At 39.7% G+C, this 20,552-nt stretch overlaps 1 protein-coding gene and 1 long non-coding RNA gene across 10 annotated transcripts in view; one reads left to right on the forward strand and one right to left on the reverse strand.

Moving 5' to 3' along the window:
- The window catches only part of LOC130357051 (uncharacterized), a 133,451-nt gene extending 131,783 nt beyond the window's left edge, over positions 1–1,668 (forward strand). For both annotated transcript variants that reach the window (XR_008889088.1, XR_008889087.1), the window contains exon 3: positions 1,230–1,668. This is a non-coding gene — a long non-coding RNA (uncharacterized LOC130357051). The remainder of the gene's footprint in view (positions 1–1,229) is intronic.
- Positions 1–20,552, reverse strand: part of ROBO2 (roundabout guidance receptor 2) — a 524,692-nt gene that overhangs the window by 252,769 nt on the left and 251,371 nt on the right. The gene's annotated exons all lie outside the window — the stretch shown is intronic.

Raw genomic sequence — 20,552 nt, forward strand, 5'->3', positions numbered from 1 at the left:
CTCCTTTCTTCACAACACAAACAGCACCACACCTGTCCTCTGGTTGAATGTGGTATTACAACTTGATTTCATTTGCTTCAATGGAACTGAGTTTCAATACCACGCACAACCTAACGACAGGTGTGGTACTGTTTCTGGAAGACATTGGCGCTGTTGTTTCTCAGCCTGGGAAACCCATTTAAAGATATTAATGATTATTTATTCATATAGCACTAACATATACCATAGAGCTTTTACACCCACACACATTAAATCGGTGTCTGAACCCTTTGGGGCTCTCAATCTAAACTCACCCATCCTCACATTTTGGAGTGTGGGAAAAAACCCACATAGAGAAAGAGAGAACAGTCCTTTGCATATGTTGTCCTTGATGGGATTTGAACCTTGGTCTCCAGCACTTCTTGGCAACAGTGTTAACCACTGAGCCACCATGCTACCTTTTTAAGGGGTACTCCACTGGAAAACATTTTTTAGTTTTATTAACTGGTGCCAGAAAGTTAAACAGATTTGTACATGACTTCTATTTAAAAATTTTAATCTTTCCAGTACTTATCAGCTGCTGTATACTACGGAGGAAGTTCTTTTCTTATTGAGTGTCCATTCTGTCTGACCACAGTGCTCTCTGCTGACACCTCTGTCCATTTTTAGGAACTGTCTAGAGTAGGAAAAAAATCCCTATAGCAAATCTATCCTGCTCCGGACAGTTCATCAAATGGACAGAGGTGTCAGCAGAGAGAACTGTGGTCAGAGAAATTCAAAAAGAAAATAACTTCCTGTGGAGCATATAGCAGCAGATAAGTACTGGGAGGATTAAGATTTTTAAATATAAGTAATTTACAAATATGTTTAACTTTCTGGCCCCAGTTGATTTAAAAAAAAAAATGTTTTCCAGTGGGGTACCCCTTTAAGCCTTTTATAGTACTCTGTAACATCATTTTATAGAGAAGACTAAATTGGAAGAAAGTCTATATACTGGAGCAGTGTTTCCCAAGCAGGGTGCCTCCAGCTATTGTGAAACTACAACTCCTAGCATGCCAGGACAGCTGCTGGGAAACATTGTATTAGAGTGTAATGATGCACCTGGGCCTAAATGCTTCATATTTCATATTCATATTTTGCTGCTATTTTATAACATAGTCTATTCCACAAGGCATTGTTTGACCTTTATAGGCTAAGTTAGAAAATAATTTCATTTGTTGCTGCACAATTATATGTCATTGTTGTTACAGGGCATTAGCACTTTGATGACACCGACTGGCATAAGAAAGGAGACGGACTGGCGTGCACTGGTCTAACACGAAAGCCACAGCACAAAATGGTTGCCTGGTATAGCCACTAATGTCAGATGAATGGAATAAGGTTTAGCTCCAGGCCAGACTGACATGGCATCTCCCTGCAGGCACACATTGCCTCCAGCACTGGTCACACCGTCATACCCGGAGCAATGCTTGCACTACTTCTTTGAAGATCAGAATATATGTTATATGCTGTTGAACTATGTTACAAACAGAAGTATATATTATTTATCTTGTCCTACAAGTCCTAAATATCCTATATGCTGCCCATCCTATAAAATAACCCTATGCTCATTGTAACTTGTCCACAAAAAGGGTATCTAGAAAAAGAGTGCGCTTAAATGGGCACTCTCATTAAAACTAATTTTTGCTATTGCACTCCTCATGGTAAATAAAAAATCTTTCTAATGTACTTTGTTTAAAAAAAATGAAGTTTTCTATGTTTTATTTGGGTTTAAAAAAGCTTCTACTAGGTGTCTCCCTACTTGTCCAGAGCACATTTCTCCCAATCTCTGGCACAGACTTTGGACTCTTGCTGGCCTGGCAGAAGTCCCAAATCAGGAAATGCAGCCTGGAATGCTGAGGAAGGTTTGTGCAGTCTTAGCCAATCATTGCTCATCTCACACTGAACCGCTCTGGGCTTTGTGTAGCAGAGTGAGGGAGGAAGTTCTCCCCTGTATGGCTTCAGATGATGTCACAGCCTGCTGGGTAATGCCCCTTCCCAGTCTGTGAATTTGTCTGAGACTGAGCAGAAAATACAGAGCAATATAAAGGTAGAAAACTAACAAATAATAAAAATAAAGGCAGGGGGTGGTTTATCATGATGGGGGCAGTGAAGTGGGAGGATTATAAAGTTTAACAAGATAATGACAGGTACTCTTTAAACAGCAACACTCTTGTCCATAGTTTGTGCCTGGTATGGAAGCTCTTTAAAAGGGAACCAATCATGAGATCTTACCATATATAATGCGTGGCAATGTGTTATATATGATAAGATCTTCTTCCTCACATACCCAAGAGACATTACTGCCCACAGGAATGGTGAGGATATGACGTTAGTAAGTCTTCCTTGCTGGTCTGTAAGTAGTTCCCTGGGCGAGGAGCTATACCTAGCTAGTTCAGTCTTCTATAATAACGCCCCCTCAGTGTGATTGCCTGGGCCCGAGCCATGTGACGAGGGCTGTCAATCACGATGAGGGGGCGTGATTACAGCTGGAGGAGATAGGACTAGGTAAGTATGGACTACTTACAGGGCCGGCGGGGGAGACTTTATAACTTGATATCTTCACTATACAGGAATGTGTTCTGGGGATAGTGAGGAATAAGATTTTCATACAATCAAAAACGAACGGACCGCAGGTGTGAAGCACCATTGGGTGGCTCCCTAGTGTCTAGCCAGAGGCTCCGTATACTCTAGCTGCATAAACCAATTCGCATTTACAGAAAAGAAAAAAGACACTTCAATAGGGATTGCATTTAAATGTCCATTTTATCCCCAAGCTTGTTTAGGTATAACAAAAAGTGCAATGTGCAGGATATGGAACATAATATTCACCCGGTGCAAAGTATTGTAGACACTCAACAGGTTGAGAAAGGGAGGCAACTCCTGAAACGTGCCGACTGTCTGCTCACAGCGAGCGCTTCAATTCAGCCCACCAGAAGGCAGCTCTCAGCGGCCAGGAACGGGATGAATATGTTCTGAAGATGTCGCTTTGTACATGTGATCTGCGATACTTTGCACCGGGTGAATATTATGTTCCATATCTGGCACACTGCACATTTTGTAATAAGTAAACAAGCTTGTGGATAAAATCGACATTTAAATGCAATCCCTATGGAAGTGTCTTTTTTCTTAATGTGAGGAATAAGATTTTACCATATATAATATGTTGCGACTAGTGTTGAGCGCGAATATTCGCAATTTGAATATTTATTGCGATTTTCGCATATTCGCAATTCCGAATATTCTTTTTTTTTCTTTTTTTTTTTTTCACACAGAACACATCACAGTGATCTCATCCCTCCGTGCTTCCAGCTTGTGGTCTAAAGAAGGCTCCTATACTATTTACTGTATTAGACTGGAGAGCGAATTTTCGCAAATATGAGAATATGCGAGTATGCAAATATTCGCGAATATCCTCATAATCTGGAATATTGTCACTAAAGAATATTAGGAGATAGCTAGATAGATGGATAGATAATATAGATAGATAGGTAGATAGTTATCCACGTGCGCATACACGCATGCGAAAATAACCGCAAATATATCAAATATACAAATTTTGCGAATATAGGACGAATATTCGTCCATATATTCGCAAAATATTGCAAATTCAAATATGGCACATGCCGCTCATCACTAGTTGCGACATGTTATATATGCTAAAATATCATGACTGGTTCCCTTTAAGTGAATAGGACTGAGCTGCACTATCACTCCTAACCAAGGGGGGCACTGTCAACATAGACAACCCCCCCCTTTAACTCTCTTTCTCCCCTGGGCCTTTCATCCATTATTTTTGCCATACTAGCACACAATGACCGGGCTGCCCGTGCTTTATGAATCATATTTCTGTGTGTCACCATCTGCGATGCCGAGCGCAAAGCCCGGATTATCTGTTTATTTACGAGACAGACACGACTAGGAGGACACCCTGAGATAGGTCAACCGTGCTGTATGAACATAGAGATATGTAATCAGCCACTTAAATGAAGCTTCTGGCATGTGTTGTTATATAGATAAAGGAGGGAGAAGGCAAGAGAGAGAAAAAAAAGAAGTCTTGTTTGCCGACACTGTGCCCCCTTGGTTCTTGGATGAAAGTCCCTTAAAGAAAATATTTTTCTGCCAAGAGAAATTATTTATCTCGGCTTTAATTTGAAAGAGAATAATTTCTCTTTCTTTCTTTTTTTTTTTATCCTTAATGAAGTAAAAATCAAGGCCATCCGGAGAATGCCGCGTCTTATTGTTCTGCTCCAACCAACTGCAGATGTCCTCAAAATGTCATTAACAATATCATGTAAAAGGCTTCACGTTCACCCATTAAATTGGGTCCCTAAGGCAATGGGCTGCAAGCTGAAATTACATTCCTACCTTAAATGTTACTTTGTGCCTCTGCTATAGATCACATCTTGTATTTTTAGTCTATTATTGGATTAATTCATTAAGAAAGGGGGCGGTTTGGTGGCCACATCACCTTATATTACAGGACACTGAGCCCTATGCGTCTGATGCATTGATTCTGGGATGTTATTGCGGGTACGGGGGGGGGGGGGGGGCTGCCTCCAGGTCTGACGTGATGACTTCGATATAGAATGCTCAAGGGCTTCTCTACCTGTCACTTTAAACTCGGAAGCCTAATATGATGGGATGGACGGCTTGTTTTTGGGACCTGACAGGAGAACGAGTGAATGATCTATCTATACTTCATCCTAATGACATTTCTGAAGACTGTATTGATTCACAACATAGCTATTTAACACCTGAGGCTGGAGTCCATGCTGCTGTTATCTTATAAAAGCAAATACAATGCATTCAGAAAGTTTTCAGACCCTTTCACTTTTATGATTTTTTTATGTTGCGGCCTTGTGCTAACAATAATATATATATATATATATATATATATATACATATATATATATATATATATATATAGCTATGCACTCTATACCCCATTATAACAACGTACAACAGAATGATAAAAAATCTTTGATAATTTTTTGAAAAAGAAAAACGAAAATATTGTATTGACATAAGTATTCAGACCCTCTACTCAGAATTTAGTTGAAGCACCTTTGGCAGCGATTTAAAAGCTTCCAGTATTCCTGGGGATGACGCCATATGGTTTACACACCTGGATTTGGGTGTTTGTTGACATTCATATCAGTAATCCTCACAAGCTCTGTCAGGTTGGATGGGCACTGTCAGAGGAAGCCATTTTCAGGTCTCTTCAGAGATGTCCAATTGGGCTCTAGTCAGGGCTCTTGCTGGGTCACTCAAGGGTTCCTAAGCGACTCCTGTGTTATCTTGGCTGTGCGCTTAGGGTCACTGTCTTATTGGAAAATAAACCTTTAGTCGAGTCTGAGCTACAGAGCACTTAGGATCAGGTTTTCATTAACATGTCTGTTTTTTTTTTTTTTTTTGCTCCATTCAGCTTTCCCTAAACCCTGATCAGACTCCCTGCCCCAATGAAAAACACCTCCACAATATGATGCTGCCAGAACTAGTGACACCGTATAAGTATTAGCACAGTTGAAACCTGTTTAACCTTACTTTGAAGTTCCAAAGTCAACCCAGCTCCATTACGTTAGTTGGCCACCCCAATCATGTGGTCATCGATAGCCCATTTCAACCACTCCAAAGTGCAAAATATATTTACTGTAATGGAACATAAGACTACATGAGCTTTGGTCTGCAGAATATTCTTTCCAACTGAATATTCACAAACTTGATTTGTTTTGCGTTCCGATTCTACCTTAAAATTTCAGATGCAAATGAAGTAAAATATTTACCCACACACACAATCTGCATTCAATTTTATCTTTGATGTATTATTCATGCTATGTGTGTTTCCTACGAAGAAATAAGAAGACATTAAAGGGCTTGTAGCATGGTGTGCAGATCCTTTACGTTCTGGTGTAGGCTGATGAACCTTGAGATGGCAACACGGAAGGACATACATGTACATGTTCTGCTGCACACATGAAGTTTCCATTCCTAACCATGTTTTTCCTATGTTCAACGGTATTTAATTGATCTTACATTTTAGTTGCAGATGGTTTAAGAAAATTTAGCACAGGGATGTGCATCCGAACCCACAGTGAACACTAAGCCATTGAATTTCACTGTACACTGGAGATTACAGAAACTATTTGTCACTACGGGGGTATAAGTATTTCTAAAATTAGATTTTATGTTCATGCTGTAGCTAAGCATGAATTTACCAAATAGTAAAACAAATTAAGCAATAAAGTCTATAGACCTTTCAGGAATCCTGGGGAACATAAAACTAATGAAAACTTTGGTCTAGCTTTGAGCGTCCAGATGGACAACCCTGTGCTCCGCTATTGTTTTATTGTCATTGAAGGTTTATCCTGTGCAAGAAAATTATACTCCAAAGAGCTCATTACATTATAGTAAGTGACTTATGAATATACTTGTTCTTACTGTCCCCGGTGGTCCAGTAGTTTGTTTCACTGTGTTGACCGCCATGTGACCGACGGCTCTTTCCACCTCCCGTTGCATCATCATGTCATTAAATAATGTGATCACTACTGTTCACACTAGGGAGATTCCAAACTGCTGCTTGCTTTACATATCGAAAATTCTGGAGAGCAGTGGTCTCAAACTGTGGCCCTCTAGATGTTGCAAAACTTCAACTCCCAGCATGCCCGGACAGCCGTTGGCTGTCCGGGCATGCTGGGAGTTGAAGTTTTGCAACATCTAGAGGGCCACAGTTTGAGACCACTTCTGTAGAGGAACTTCTGATGAGGAATTTTATTCCATTGGAAGATAGAACCTGTTCAATCTCCAGGCGAAATCTAGCGCAATCCAGAAAAAACATTTTCAATGGCAGTTTACATGGGGCATAAGCGCCGCTTCCGGATCATTTTAGATGGTGCAACTACAATGTGAAAATTCAGCAAGGAAATTCCTTGCTTAATATCCATAATGCTCACAGACCCTACGGATCATCAATAAATCACATGACCACTAAAGATGTACCTCATAAGAGGCTGAGTAGGTATATGCAGGAGAAGAATGGAAAAAAGGAGGGATAGAACTTTCAACATGCACTAAAACTGCAAGTTCCATCTCGTACCCAGACAATTGCAAGCAGCTGTAGTGTTATATCGGGGTGAAATGGATAATATGAAATAATTGTTTCGGCATGTAGACTATATGTAGCTAAATATTACATATTAATTCTCCGGTTCTCCATATTTGTTCCTATATCGATTTAGATATAATCCGTCGTTATTTATATAGGGCCAACATATTCCACTGTCATCACTCACATCAGTCCCTGTCCCCAATGGGGTTCAAAATCTAAATCCAAAATTAATCAATCTGTATGTTTCTTGTGGGAGGAAACGGCAGTACCTAGAGGGAATAGACATATGAGGAGAACATACAAACGTCTCCTTAGTTAGATTTGAACCCAGGACTCCAGCACTGCAAAGTAGCAATACCAACCACTAGACCAACATGGTGACCATTGGTGAATGTACAGTACATTAAATTAATAATCATTTATAAATTGTATAAATAGCTAAAATGCTATGGCAAACAATAAGAACTAGTTTATATTAAGTAAAATTTACAAAGGGGTACATATAACAAAACACCTAATATTATGGTAGGCAATCAGTTTAAAAGGGGTACTCCCGTAGAAAACTTTTTTTTTTTTTTTAAATCAACTAGTGCCAGAAAATTAAGCAGATTTGTAAATTACTTTTATTAAAAAATCTTAATCCTTCCAGTACTTTTTAGGGGCTGTATGTATACTACAGAGGAAATGCTTTTATTTTTGGATTTCTCTTCAGTCACGACCACGGTGCTCTCTGCTGACCTCTGCTGTCCATTTTAGGAACTGTCCAGAGCAGCATATGTTTGCTATAGGGATTTTCTCATGCGCTTGACAGTTCCTAAAATGGACAGCAGAGGTCAGCAGAGAGCATTGTGGTCGTGACTGAAGAGAAATCCAAAAAGAAAAGCATTTCCTCTGTAGTATACAGCCCATAAAAAGTACTGGAAGGATTAAGATTTTTTTAATAGAAGTAATATACAAATCTGTTTAACTTTCTTGCATCAGTTAATAAAAAAAAAAAAAAATAATGTTTTCCACGGGAGTACCCCTTTAATACATCTCTGATGTCCACTGCATTAAAAGGGGTTATCCAGCAATAGAAAAACAAAGCTACTTTCTTTTAAAAAAAAAAAAAAACGCTCCGCATTTGTATCCGAGTTGGTTGTGGTTCTGCAGCTCAGTTCCATTGAAGTAAATGGAGCCAAGTTGTAATACCACACCCAACCTGGAGACAGCTGTGGAGCTGTTTTTGAAAGAAATTAGCTCTGTTGTTCTATTCCTGGATAACACCTTTAAATTGATAACATGACTGTTATACTGTTGTTTAGAATGTGACCATACTGTCTAAACATATGGGGTTTTAATACAGATAAAAAAATAATTAATGAAATTAGCATTGTAAATGGTTTCCAAGTTATCAGTCATGGGCAGGTGGGGCTTAAAGACTCTCATAGGAAATCCCAAGCATATCTCCCCTAAACTGAAATGGTAATCACAATGTTATCCTGTTAGAGAGCTTGATAATCTTTGCTCTTCTGATAAAAAGGTCTCGTTTGCTAACAAGGTTCTAATTTACTTATTTGCAAAACAAATGAATGATACCCAACAATTGAAATCATGGCACAAGGCTTAAGTGGATTTCCCAACAGCTGGATGACATGATCTTTCTGTAATGCAATAGCAATTATTAAAGAATTATAATGTAGTGTAATAAATACACTGGATGGCTGGGGGGAATATGGTACCCTCCTAAAGCTCAAGGGAAATGATGGAGGAATTAGCTGGTCCATGTCCCTGAAGATGTGTCTGAGCTGGTTGAAGCTCTTCACTCTGAAGGATTATCTGCTTCAATCTGCTTTAATCATAGCTAAATGCTTACAACTGGTCTTTATGGTGGGAAAACGGGCTATTAAGAAAGATCTGTTCAGCAAAATGTTCCTTCCACATCTATTTGCTATTAAACTTTAGGTCCCATGCAGACAGGTCCTAAACGGAGACATAATAATGCTCAGTGTGCCTTGACCATGAATGTCCAGAACAAAATGTACATTACATGGAGCCGCGAACCCACATTGGCTTACATCTGCCTAGTCGCATAGCTCTGATGTCGTAACAACCTTCTAAAGACTGACTTGAGTGCTAAAACGGGGCATGTATTAAAATAGAACCAGGTAATGGAAAAAATCAATGTTTAGCTGTTTTATGTTGCTCATCCAACCTCATCTAAAGATCCTATTTTAGCTTTGGGTGGTAAAGCTAGTAAATGCATAGTGACATCCTCTCTCATTACTATAGCACTTTCCCTGCTACTAGTCTCAGCAATAAAATCTAATATAATAAATATTTAGGAACTATGTGTAATAACACTTTAATGGCACACAATTAATGCTATACAGAAGAGAGGGGTTCCCATAGCAAAGACCAAGATGGGCCTCCATTATGGTGGAAGAAAGTAGAACCTGTAGATTATTTTTCACTTCATGCCATGTACCTGCCCATTGGTACAAAAAAAAAACAAAAAACAGTTTTTGGAGATGGGAGTGCTGCGCAGGTTAGATGGTGAGATTAACCCAACAGCAAAAAGCATGGGCCCAACCTAGCTGTGACCTCTGACATGAAGCTAAAATGAAGTAAAGCGCTCCACAGTGTTATATCGTAACAATAGAATATGGGTGGACACAATATAGGAAGTGCTCACCCTTGATGGTTGTACTGAGCCAATTACAACAATGGAAAAGCGTATATGAGATCGGTAGATCTAGGACCCAGCAGCCGCTCCTGAGATACAACAGCAATCACAGAGAGGACCTCCAAAAGACTCAGGATCAAGCAGGGTGCATGGATCTCAGGTAAAACAATTGGGTTTACTACCCACAATTCAACGCGTTTTGCGGTAAACCACTGACCTCCAAAAGACTCAGGATCAAGCAGGGTGCATGGATCTCAGGTAAAACAATTGGGTTTATTACCCACAATGCAACGCGTTTCGCGGTAAACCGCTGACCTCCAAAAGACTCAGGATCAAGCAGGGCGCATGGATTTCAGGTAAAACAATTGGGTTTATTACCCACAATGCAACGCGTTTCATGGTAAACCGCTGACCTCCAAAAGACTCAGGATCAAGCAGGGCGCACGGATCTCAGGTAAAACAATTGGGTTTATTACCCATAATGCAATGCGAAACGCGTTGCATTGTGGGTAATAAACCCAATTGTTTTACCTGAGATCCATGTGCCCTGCTTGATCCTGAGTCTTTTGGAGGTCCTCTCTGTGTCTCTGATTTGAAGGACCAGGTAAATCCAAATGGTCTGCCTCTGATACATATTAGTGTTGAGTGCGAGTATTCGAAATACTTATTTTTACCGAGAATATCGGCACTTCGCAATTTCAGGAATAAATAGAATATAGCGCTATATATTCATAATGACGAATATTATTTTTCTTTTTTTTCTTCTTCACAGTACATATCCCAACAATGACGTGTACTGTGTAAAATAAAAAAGTGATCATCCCTCCCTGCTTTCAGCTTGTCGTCCAAAGAAGGCTCCAAAATTATTTACTGTGTGAGTCGGTGTGGAGCGCGAAAATTTTGTATATGTGAATATGCTAATATTCACAGATATCGGCACCTCCAGAGGACACTGATCCCTCCCTTCTTTTAGTAGTGTAGGGTATAGTGTTAGTTGAAAGATATTATCGCGCATGTACACTATAACATAGCGACTATGCAAATTTTGCGAACATAGGATGAATAATCGTCCATATATTCGCGAAATATCGCAAGTTCGAATATGGCTCCTCACTACTACGTATGCCTTTGCAAATGATACTATAGTTTGAAAATGAGAAGAAATAGCTCAATAAATAATATCCATACTCTATGTCATGACAGGTTCATCAATTCTGTATAAGGGTACGTTAACACGAGCAGATTTTTTTGCGGGTTTTCCACTGCGTATTTGAAAGTGGGCGGGCTCTTCTCGGCTGTCCGCAGCAGATTTTCCACGGTGGAATTTACTCTGCGGAAAATCTGGCGCAAGCCCCATTGAAGTCAGTAGGGACTGCGGCGGATTTTCTGCAGCGTAAATTCCATCGTGGAAAATCTGCTGCGGACAGCCGAGAAGAGCCCGCCCACTTTCAAATACGTAGCGGGAAAACCCGCAAAAAATCCGCTCGTGGGAACGTACCCTAAGTAATCACAGAAAAAAAAAACAGGTTTGTCGTCCTATGGGCACATGGACTATCTACAAATATGGGGTCCTAACTCTGTCAGCCAGAATGGGTCTGATCGTGGAGGACGTGGTCCATGACTTTAATGAAAACAGTTATGTGCCATTCATTTAAGAGGTGACACCTAAGAAATTGAGTAACTATTTTAGTGTCGGTACAGTAATACATCATATATCATATTTATAGCTATCATCCTATTTACAGCATTATGTTGAATTCCATTGGCTGGGGAAAAAAAACATGATCATGAAATCGCTTCACTTTCCTGTTCACCTTTTGAGCCTGGTGCCCAATAAAGTCCCTTTTTCCCCAATGACGGTACCCCATAAAGCGCATTATCATATAAATTGGCTTGGCTCTTTCCCCCATGTACAGCCAACAGCTGCAGATCTATATAGAACCAAAAACTCACCAAAGCTTCAATTAGCAATTCTACATATTTTTCCAGGGAATTAGACTAATACGGATCAGCAACAGACGGAAAGGGCTCCGATTGCTGGAAATCTACTCGCACTTTGTTATGTGAGAGAGCAAATATTTCAACCTTTTAAAAGGGTACTCCCCTGGAAAAAAATTTTTTTTTAAATTAACTGATACCAGAAAGTTAAACAGATTTGTAAATTACTTCTATTAAAACATCTTAATCCTTCCAGTACTTAGCTGCTGTTATGATCCACAGGAAGTTTTTTTCTTTTTGAATTTCCTTTCTGCCTGACCACAGTGCTCTCTGCTGACACCTCTTTCCATTTTAAGAACTGTCCAGAGTAGGAGCACATCCCCATAGGAAATTTCTCCTGCTCTGGACAGTTCCTGACATGGACAGATGTGTCAGCAGAGAGCACTGTGGTCAGAAAGAAAGGAAATACAAAAAGAAAAGAACTTTATAACAGCAGCTGATAAGTACTGGAAGGATTAAGATTTTTTTTTATAGAAGTAATTTACAAATCTGTTTAACTTTCTGGTACCAGTTGATTTAAAAAAAAAAAAAAAATGTTTTCCAGTGAAGTATCTTTTTAAAGTAAAGAAAGTCATAAACTATTATAGGAAGAAAATACTAGTTACTGTAAATGTATATCTACTGTAAATGTGTATATCTATCTATCTTTCTATCATCAAATCTGTCTGTCTAATATCTATTTATTTATTCATTAATTTATTATCAATTAATTTATTTATTTATTTATTTATTTAAAGGGGTACTCCACTGGAAAACATTTTTTTTAATCAACTGATGCCAGAAAGTTAAACATATTTGTAAATTACTTCTATTAAAAAAATCTTAATCCTTTCAGTACTTATCAGCTGCTGTTATGAGCCACAGGAAGTTCTTTTCTTTTTGAATTTCCTTTCTGGCTGACCACAGTGCTCTCTGCTGACACCTCTTTCCATTTTAGGAACTGTCCAGAGCAGGAGAGGTTTGCTATGGGGATTTGCTCCTACTCTGGACAGTTCCTAACATGGATAGAGGTGTCAGCAGAGAGCACTGTGGTCAGACAGAAAGGACATTCAAAAAGAAAAGAATTTCCTGTGGATCATAACAGCAGCTGATAAGTACTGGAAGGATTAAGATTTTTTTTTATAGAAGTCATTTACAAATCTGTTTAACTTTGTGGCACCAGTTGATTAAAAAAAAAAAAAAAAAAAAAAAAAAAAAGGTTTTCCAGGGGAGCACCCCTTTAAGATCTACCTCTATACCTATCTTTCTCATATGTATTAATCTATACATAATTCATCTGTCTATCTCATATCTATCTAGCTATCTATCAGACTGTCTATCTCCTATCTATCTATCTAGCTATCTAGCTATCTATCTATCTATCCATCTAGAGATGAGCGAAATTACAGTAAATTTGATTTGTCACAAACTTCTCGGCTCGGCAGTTGATGACTTTTCCTGCATAAATGAGCTCAGCTTTCAGGTGCTCCGATGGGTTGGAAAAGGTGGATACAGTCCTAGGAGACTCTTTCCTAGTAATGTATCCACCTTTTCCAGCCCACCGGAGCACCTGAAAGCTGAACTAATTTATGCAGGAAAAGTCATCAACTGCCGAGCCGAGAAGTTTGTGACGAATCGAATTTACTGTAAGTTCGCTCATCTCTATATCCATCCATCTATCCATCCATCTATCTATTCATCTATCCATCCATCTTTCTATATCAGTGTTTCCCAACTAGGAGGCACCCTTGTTGGGAAACACTGATCTATATCTACCTTATCTAACTATCTATCTATCTTTCTTATCAGATCTATCTATCTCTCTATCTCATATCTATCTATCTATCTATCTATCTATTTCATATCTATCTATCTATCTATCTCATATCTATTAATTTATCTATCTATCCCATATCATATCTATCTATCTATCTATCTCATATCTATTAATTTATCTATCTATCTATCTATCCCATATCATATCTATCTATCTATCTATCTATCTATCTATCGTATCCAATCTATCTATATCTATCTATCTATATCATATCTATATATCATCTATCTATCTATCTATCTATCTATCTATCTATCGTATCCAATCTATCTATATCTATCTTTCTTATCAGATCTATCTATCTATCTATCTATCTATCTATCTATCTAACTATCTCTATCTTTCTTATCAGATCTATCTATCTATCTATCTATCTATCTATATCATATCTATCTATCTCTCTATAGTATCCTATATATCTTTGTGTTGTTGACAAAGAAACAAAGCCCCATAAATGACATAGATTGTTTCTAGTGTTCTGGCAGGGTCGGAGCTCCTGATTTGGTACAGAAGAGATATGATGAGCTCCAGTTAAATGACAAGTTCTTTTGTTCACTTGTCAGCATAGGCGACTAGATTAGGGCAAAGATCTGATTTTCTGTTTTATGGACATCAATAGATGCAAGTTTTGCCATGATTTAGAGATTTTTATGCTGACATCAGTTGTCTCCCTGACAGCTCAAAGATATGAAATAACAAGCCATCAGTGTCAGTTCTCCTAAATCAAACCCAAAAGCCCCCTTGGCACCAAAACTGTGGCGGCTTGTTACTGCAAAAGCAAATGTCAGGCCAGCAAACTCCCCGGCTGCTCCAGATTCTGCTTGTCTGGATGGAAACAACCATAATACACAGAACACACAAATTGTGCAAGTGTTATCCTACCAGACAATACAGTCCACATGAATGAAGGGATTGTATTCATACAGGGGATATAAACCTACAACTGACTATGGAAATGCCGCAAAACACCAATTATATAATAGATAATACACTAAAACCGATATTTATAAACATAGGGAATAAATCACAGTCCTTCCTGCATTGTAATATAATGTAAAGGCAAATTAGGATTAAAATTATTATTTTAACTTGTAGAGTAAATCATTTATATATCACAGATTCATTAATATGCAGAATTTTTTTATAGATAGATATGAGATAGATAGATATGAGATAGAGAGGTAGATATGAGATAGATAGATATGACAGATAGATAGATAGATATGAGATAGATAGATAGATATAATACAGATAAATAGATACAGAAAAATGTAATATACAGTGGCACACCAAGTATAAGCAAAAAAAAAGGTGAATGATTAAAAAAAAACGTGTTAGGCAACGTTTCAGCTGGCTCACCCAGCCATTTCCAAGCCGGAAAATGGCTGGGTGAGCCAGCTGAAACGTTGCCTAACAGGTTTTTTTGAATCAATCACCTTTTTTTTTGCTGACACTTGGTGTGCCACTGTATATTACATTTTTCTGTATCTTGGAGGGGTCCCCAACCTGGACCTGACACAGTAGGCACCTGTGCACCTTTCTACCCATAGATATGATAGATAGATGAGATAGATAGATAAATAGATAGATAGATAGATAGATATGAGATAGATAGGTAGATAAATATGAGATAGATAGATAGATATGAGATGGATAGATAGATATGAGATAGATAGATAGATAGATAGATAGATAGATAGATAGATAGATATGAGATAGATAGATAGATATGAGATATATAGATAGATAGATAGATAGATATGAGATAGATAGATAGATAGATAGATATGAGATAGATAGATAGATAGATATGAGAAAGATAGATAGATATGAGATAGATAGATAGATAGATAGATAGATAGAAGAAATGTTAACACTGTTAACAGCATTCAGAAATATGATTTCTAGCAGTCACATGGCCTGTGGACAGTAGATGTACATTGACTTTTAATAAGAGACTGTTGTGGGCGTTCTCGGTGACCTGGACAGGAATCACTGTGCAGGGAAAAGAACCTGTGATTATCACTTACTGTAAATGGTGAATCCTTGTGTTTTCTATATTAAGGTATTTCCCAGCATTGCAATCCTGCGTGAGATCATAGTGAGATCTCTGCTGAAAGGTGATCTCCACAGAACAGGAGATGCACATTTAGCTCTATGGAAGAGTGTAGTGGACATGTTCTGGGATATATGTAGAAGGAGGGGAGCCGTGTCCTGCATATATATATATATATATATATATATATATATATATGCTAGCTTTCACTGTACGCCTGTCTAAGATGATGCATAGATGACTAATGAGAAGTGATCCATGAGAGTGTAGTGGACATGCTCTTAGGTGTCTACAGAAGAACATGAGCTGTATCCGTGTATGGTCAATGGTGGATCCTGTGTTACTTATATAGAGATTTTACTTTAAACCTGTCTGTGATGATAAATAGATGACTGATAAGAAGTGATCATTGGAAAAGTGTAGTGGACATGTTCTTAGATGTCTACAGGAGGACATGGGCTGTGCCAATGGTGGATCCTGGGTTATCTATATATAAGTTCTTTGTTTTATTGTAAACCTGTCTGAGATGATGAGAAGATGACTGCTGAGATATACACTGACTTAGAGAGGAGAGTGTAGTGGACATGCTCTGAGATATACACTGACTTAGAGAGGAGAGTGTAGTGGACAGGCTCTGAGATATACACTGACTTAGAGAGGAGAGTGTAGTGGACATGCTCTGAGATATACACTGACTTAGAGAGGAGAGTGTAGTGGACAGGCTCTGAGATATACACTGACTTAGAGAGGAGGGTGCAGTGGACATGCTCTGAGATATACACTGACTTAGAGAGGAGAGTGTAGTGGACATGCTCTGAGATATACACTAACTTAGAGAGGAGAGTGTAGTGGACATGCTCTGAGATATACACTGACTTAGAGAGGAGAGTGCAGTGGACATGATCTGAGATATACACTGACTTAGAGAGGAGAGTGCAGTGGACATGCTCTGAGATATACACTGACTTAGAGAGGAGAGTGCAGTGGACATGGTCTGAGATATACACTGACTTAGAGAGGAGAGTGCAGTGGACATGATCTGAGATATACACTGACTTAGAGAGGAGAGTGCAGTGGACATGGTCTGAGATATACACTGACTTAGAGAGGAGAGTGTAGTGGACATGCTCTGAGATATACACTGACTTGGAGAGTGTAGTGGACATGCTCTGAGATATACACTGACTTAGAGAGGAGAGTGCAGTGGACATGCTCTGAGATATACACTGACTTAGAGAGGAGAGTGCAGTGGACATGCTCTGAGATATACACTGACTTAGAGAGGAGAGTGCAGTGGACATGCTCTGAGATATACACTGACTTAGAGAGGAGAGTGCAGTGGACATGCTCTGAGATATACACTGACTTAGAGAGGAGAGTGCAGTGGACATGCTCTGAGATATACACTGACGTAGAGAGGAGAGTGCAGTGGACATGCTCTGAGATATACACTGACTTAGAGAGGAGAGTGCAGTGGACATGCTCTGAGATGTACACTGACTTAGAGAGGAGAGTGTAGTGGACATGCTCTGAGATATACACTGACTTAGAGAGGAGAGTGTAGTGGACATGCTCTGAGATATACACTGACTTAGAGAGGAGAGTGCAGTGGACATGCTCTGAGATATACACTGACTTAGAGAGGAGAGTGCAGTGGACATGCTCTGAGATATACACTGACTTAGAGAGGAGAGTGTAGTGGACATGCTCTGAGATATACACTGACTTAGAGAGGAGAGTGCAGTGGACATGCTCTGAGATATACACTGACTTAGAGAGGAGAGTGCAGTGGACATGCTCTGATATATACACTGACTTAGAGAGGAGAGTGCAGTGGACATGCTCTGAGATATACACTGACTTAGAGAGGAGAGTGTAGTGGACATGCTCTAAGATATACACTGACTTAGAGAGGAGAGTGTAGTGGACATGCTCTGAGATATACACTGACTTAGAGAGGAAAGTGTAGTGGACATGGTCTGAGATATACACTGACTTAGAGAGGAGAGTGCAGTGGACATGGTCTGAGATATACACTGACTTAGAGAGGAGAGTGCAGTGGACATGCTCTGAGATATACACTGACTTAGAGAGGAGAGTGCAGTGGACATGCTCTGAGATATACACTGACTTAGAGAGGAGAGTGTAGTGGACATGCTCTGAGATATATACTGACTTAGAGAGGAGAGTGCAGTGGACATGCTCTGAGATATACACTGACTTAGAGAGGAGAGTGTAGTGGACATGCTCTGAGATATACACTGACTTAGAGAGGAGAGTGTAGTGGACATGCTTTAAGATATGTGCAGGAGAAGGTGAACTGTGTCCATCATTTATGGTCAATGGTAGAGCCTGTGTTATCTATATAGAGATGTCAGCTTTGATTGTAAACCAGCCTGTGATGATGAAGAGATGACTGCTGAGAAGTCATCTTTACAAAGCACAAAGTGTCATCTTAGTAATAAGCTTAAAGGGGTTACTTCGCCCCTAGACATCTTATCCCCTATCCAAAGGATCTCGGCTGCGGCACCCCAGAAATCCGGTGGATGGGGCAAACTTCGCTCCATGCCAGATAACTGGCGATGTGGGACGGCATCACGATCACACCCCGCTTGTGACATCATGGCCACGCCCCCTCAATGCAAGTCTATGGGAGGGAGCATGATGGCCGTTACGCCCCCTCCCATAGACTTGCATTGAGGGGGCATGGCCGTGACATCACGAGCATCCGGCGCTGCACCCGATGCTCTAAACGAATGCCGGGTGCAGCAGGGAGATCACGGGGGTCCCCAGCGGTGGGACCTTGTATAGGGGATAAGATGTCTTGTGGCAGAGTACCCCTTTAATGCCCAATGTGAAAACTGCCAAATTTTAAGATTTTTTTTTTCTTTAAAGATAGTGACAAGAATTTTTTTTTTAAATGTTTCAGATTAAACATTTATTTTTTTATTTTTTTTGCTCTCTCTTTCCCTTTAAAGAATAACCATAGCAGGATGTATTTGCACTTAGCTAATAAGGTCAGGAACATGAGGAACATGACGTCTTCCGTAAGTGGAAATCCATGGTAAAACGCCCGCACTCCTCATCTGATTTATATTTACCTGTGCAGACCTGTATCCAGTGAGTATGTACAGCAATTTATGATCCTCCAGGGGTTTACTTATGGGAATCTCACATCTGAATGAGGAGGAAGAGGGATTTTAAAGACAAAGATAGAGCGAGGAGCGATACCCTGGTGCTATCCTGCTTTAACACCATCTGTCACAATCACCGCTATCCACGAGGGACTGAGTTTAGAAAGGCCACAAAAACTAATGAACACGGGAGGAGAGAAGGTGGACTTTATATCACACGGGGCACGGAAAGTCGTAATACAGAAGTCTATGGAAAGGCTATGTCAACAAAATAGGATAAAGGTCTATCTCTCTTTGCTGAGCAATTGGTCCCACTGGTGGTAGTTTAACTTTATATCTGATATTAATGCCTTGAAAGCTGCTGATTGTAGATTGCTGAAGATTTGGGCAAGGTGTTGAGTGCTGTAAAGAACATTATGAGTGGATGGGACTGTCATATTTCTTGCTGAGGCCAGGCTTTTGCGGATAACCCTCTCCAATTAAAACAGTTTATATGACACTGAACAGTAAAAGATATATATCACATGCGGATGAAACTGCTGAGACACCAAGTACTGACTGATATCCCACAACACTACTTCAAAGCCTGTCAGGATTAGGAGCCAGGACCCAGGAGACTTTGTTGATATGGGAAATCAGACATCGCTAATGTATGTCCTTTATCAATCGATCTATGTAGGTACTGATGCCATAAAGCGCCAAATTTACCTAAAGGGAACGTGTCACCCATTGCTTGAATTGTTGGTCTCTGCTGATGATGTAATTGGTTTGAAACATTATGTAGAATAGGTTTGGAATGGTCTGGGATTTATTCATATAAATCTGCTGCATATATTAAAGGGGTACTTTGCCCCTAAACATAACCATTGGAGAGGGGATAAGATGTCTGATTGTGGGGGTCCCGACACTGGGAACACCTGCGATCTCCCTGCTGCACCTGGCATTCGTTTAGAGCGTCGGGTGCACCGCCGGAGGCTCGTGACATCACAGTCATGCCTGCTTGTGACATCATGGCCACGCCCCCTCAATGCAATGGGACTTGCATTGAGGGGGCATGGCCATAATGTCACGAGCAGGCGTGACCACAGTTCGCTCCGTGCACCGAATGTCTGGGGTGCCGCAGCCAAGATCGCGGGGGTCCCCAATGGCGATCAGACATCTTATCCCTTATCTTTTGGATAGGGGATAAGATGTCTAGGGGTGGAGTACCCCTTTAAGGATTGTAGCCTAATAGCAAATATATAAATGAGGGTAAACTTCATGGTGCCGATTCATACCAACCTCCCCCTTCTTTGAAGAATAGAAAATAACTCACTTTTGTACCTTCGGTCCCTTGGAGGTAAAAAAAAAAAAAAAGAACATGATGGTTCTTTAAAAAGTTATCTGAATTTTAAGTGAACTTCACATAGTTAATAGGAAAGAAATAAAAGCTGTTGCCCCACATTAATAATTGAATCCCACACGTTTCAGGACAATTTAATTTCAATGTACCCTATTAGAGTATATGAGCATGTTATAGGGAAACTAATTGTAAGCCAGCACCACAACTAAAGCCCACAACTTTTGTAAATGTGCCAAAATTTAAGAGCAGTTTGCACCACATATAATATGACCTTAATAGACATTTTTTGGCATTTTTTTTTTAACAAAATGGGAATGGCCTGTGAAAAGGGGCATGTTCTTGGCAAAGAGTTTGTGGCCAATATGTGACCGAAAAAGTGCCAAAGTGTTGGTACCCATCTCTGGTTTAAGGCCAA

This window comes from Hyla sarda, chromosome 2, assembly GCF_029499605.1.
Source record: "Hyla sarda isolate aHylSar1 chromosome 2, aHylSar1.hap1, whole genome shotgun sequence".
In the NCBI taxonomy this organism is placed as follows: Eukaryota; Metazoa; Chordata; class Amphibia; order Anura; family Hylidae; genus Hyla; species Hyla sarda.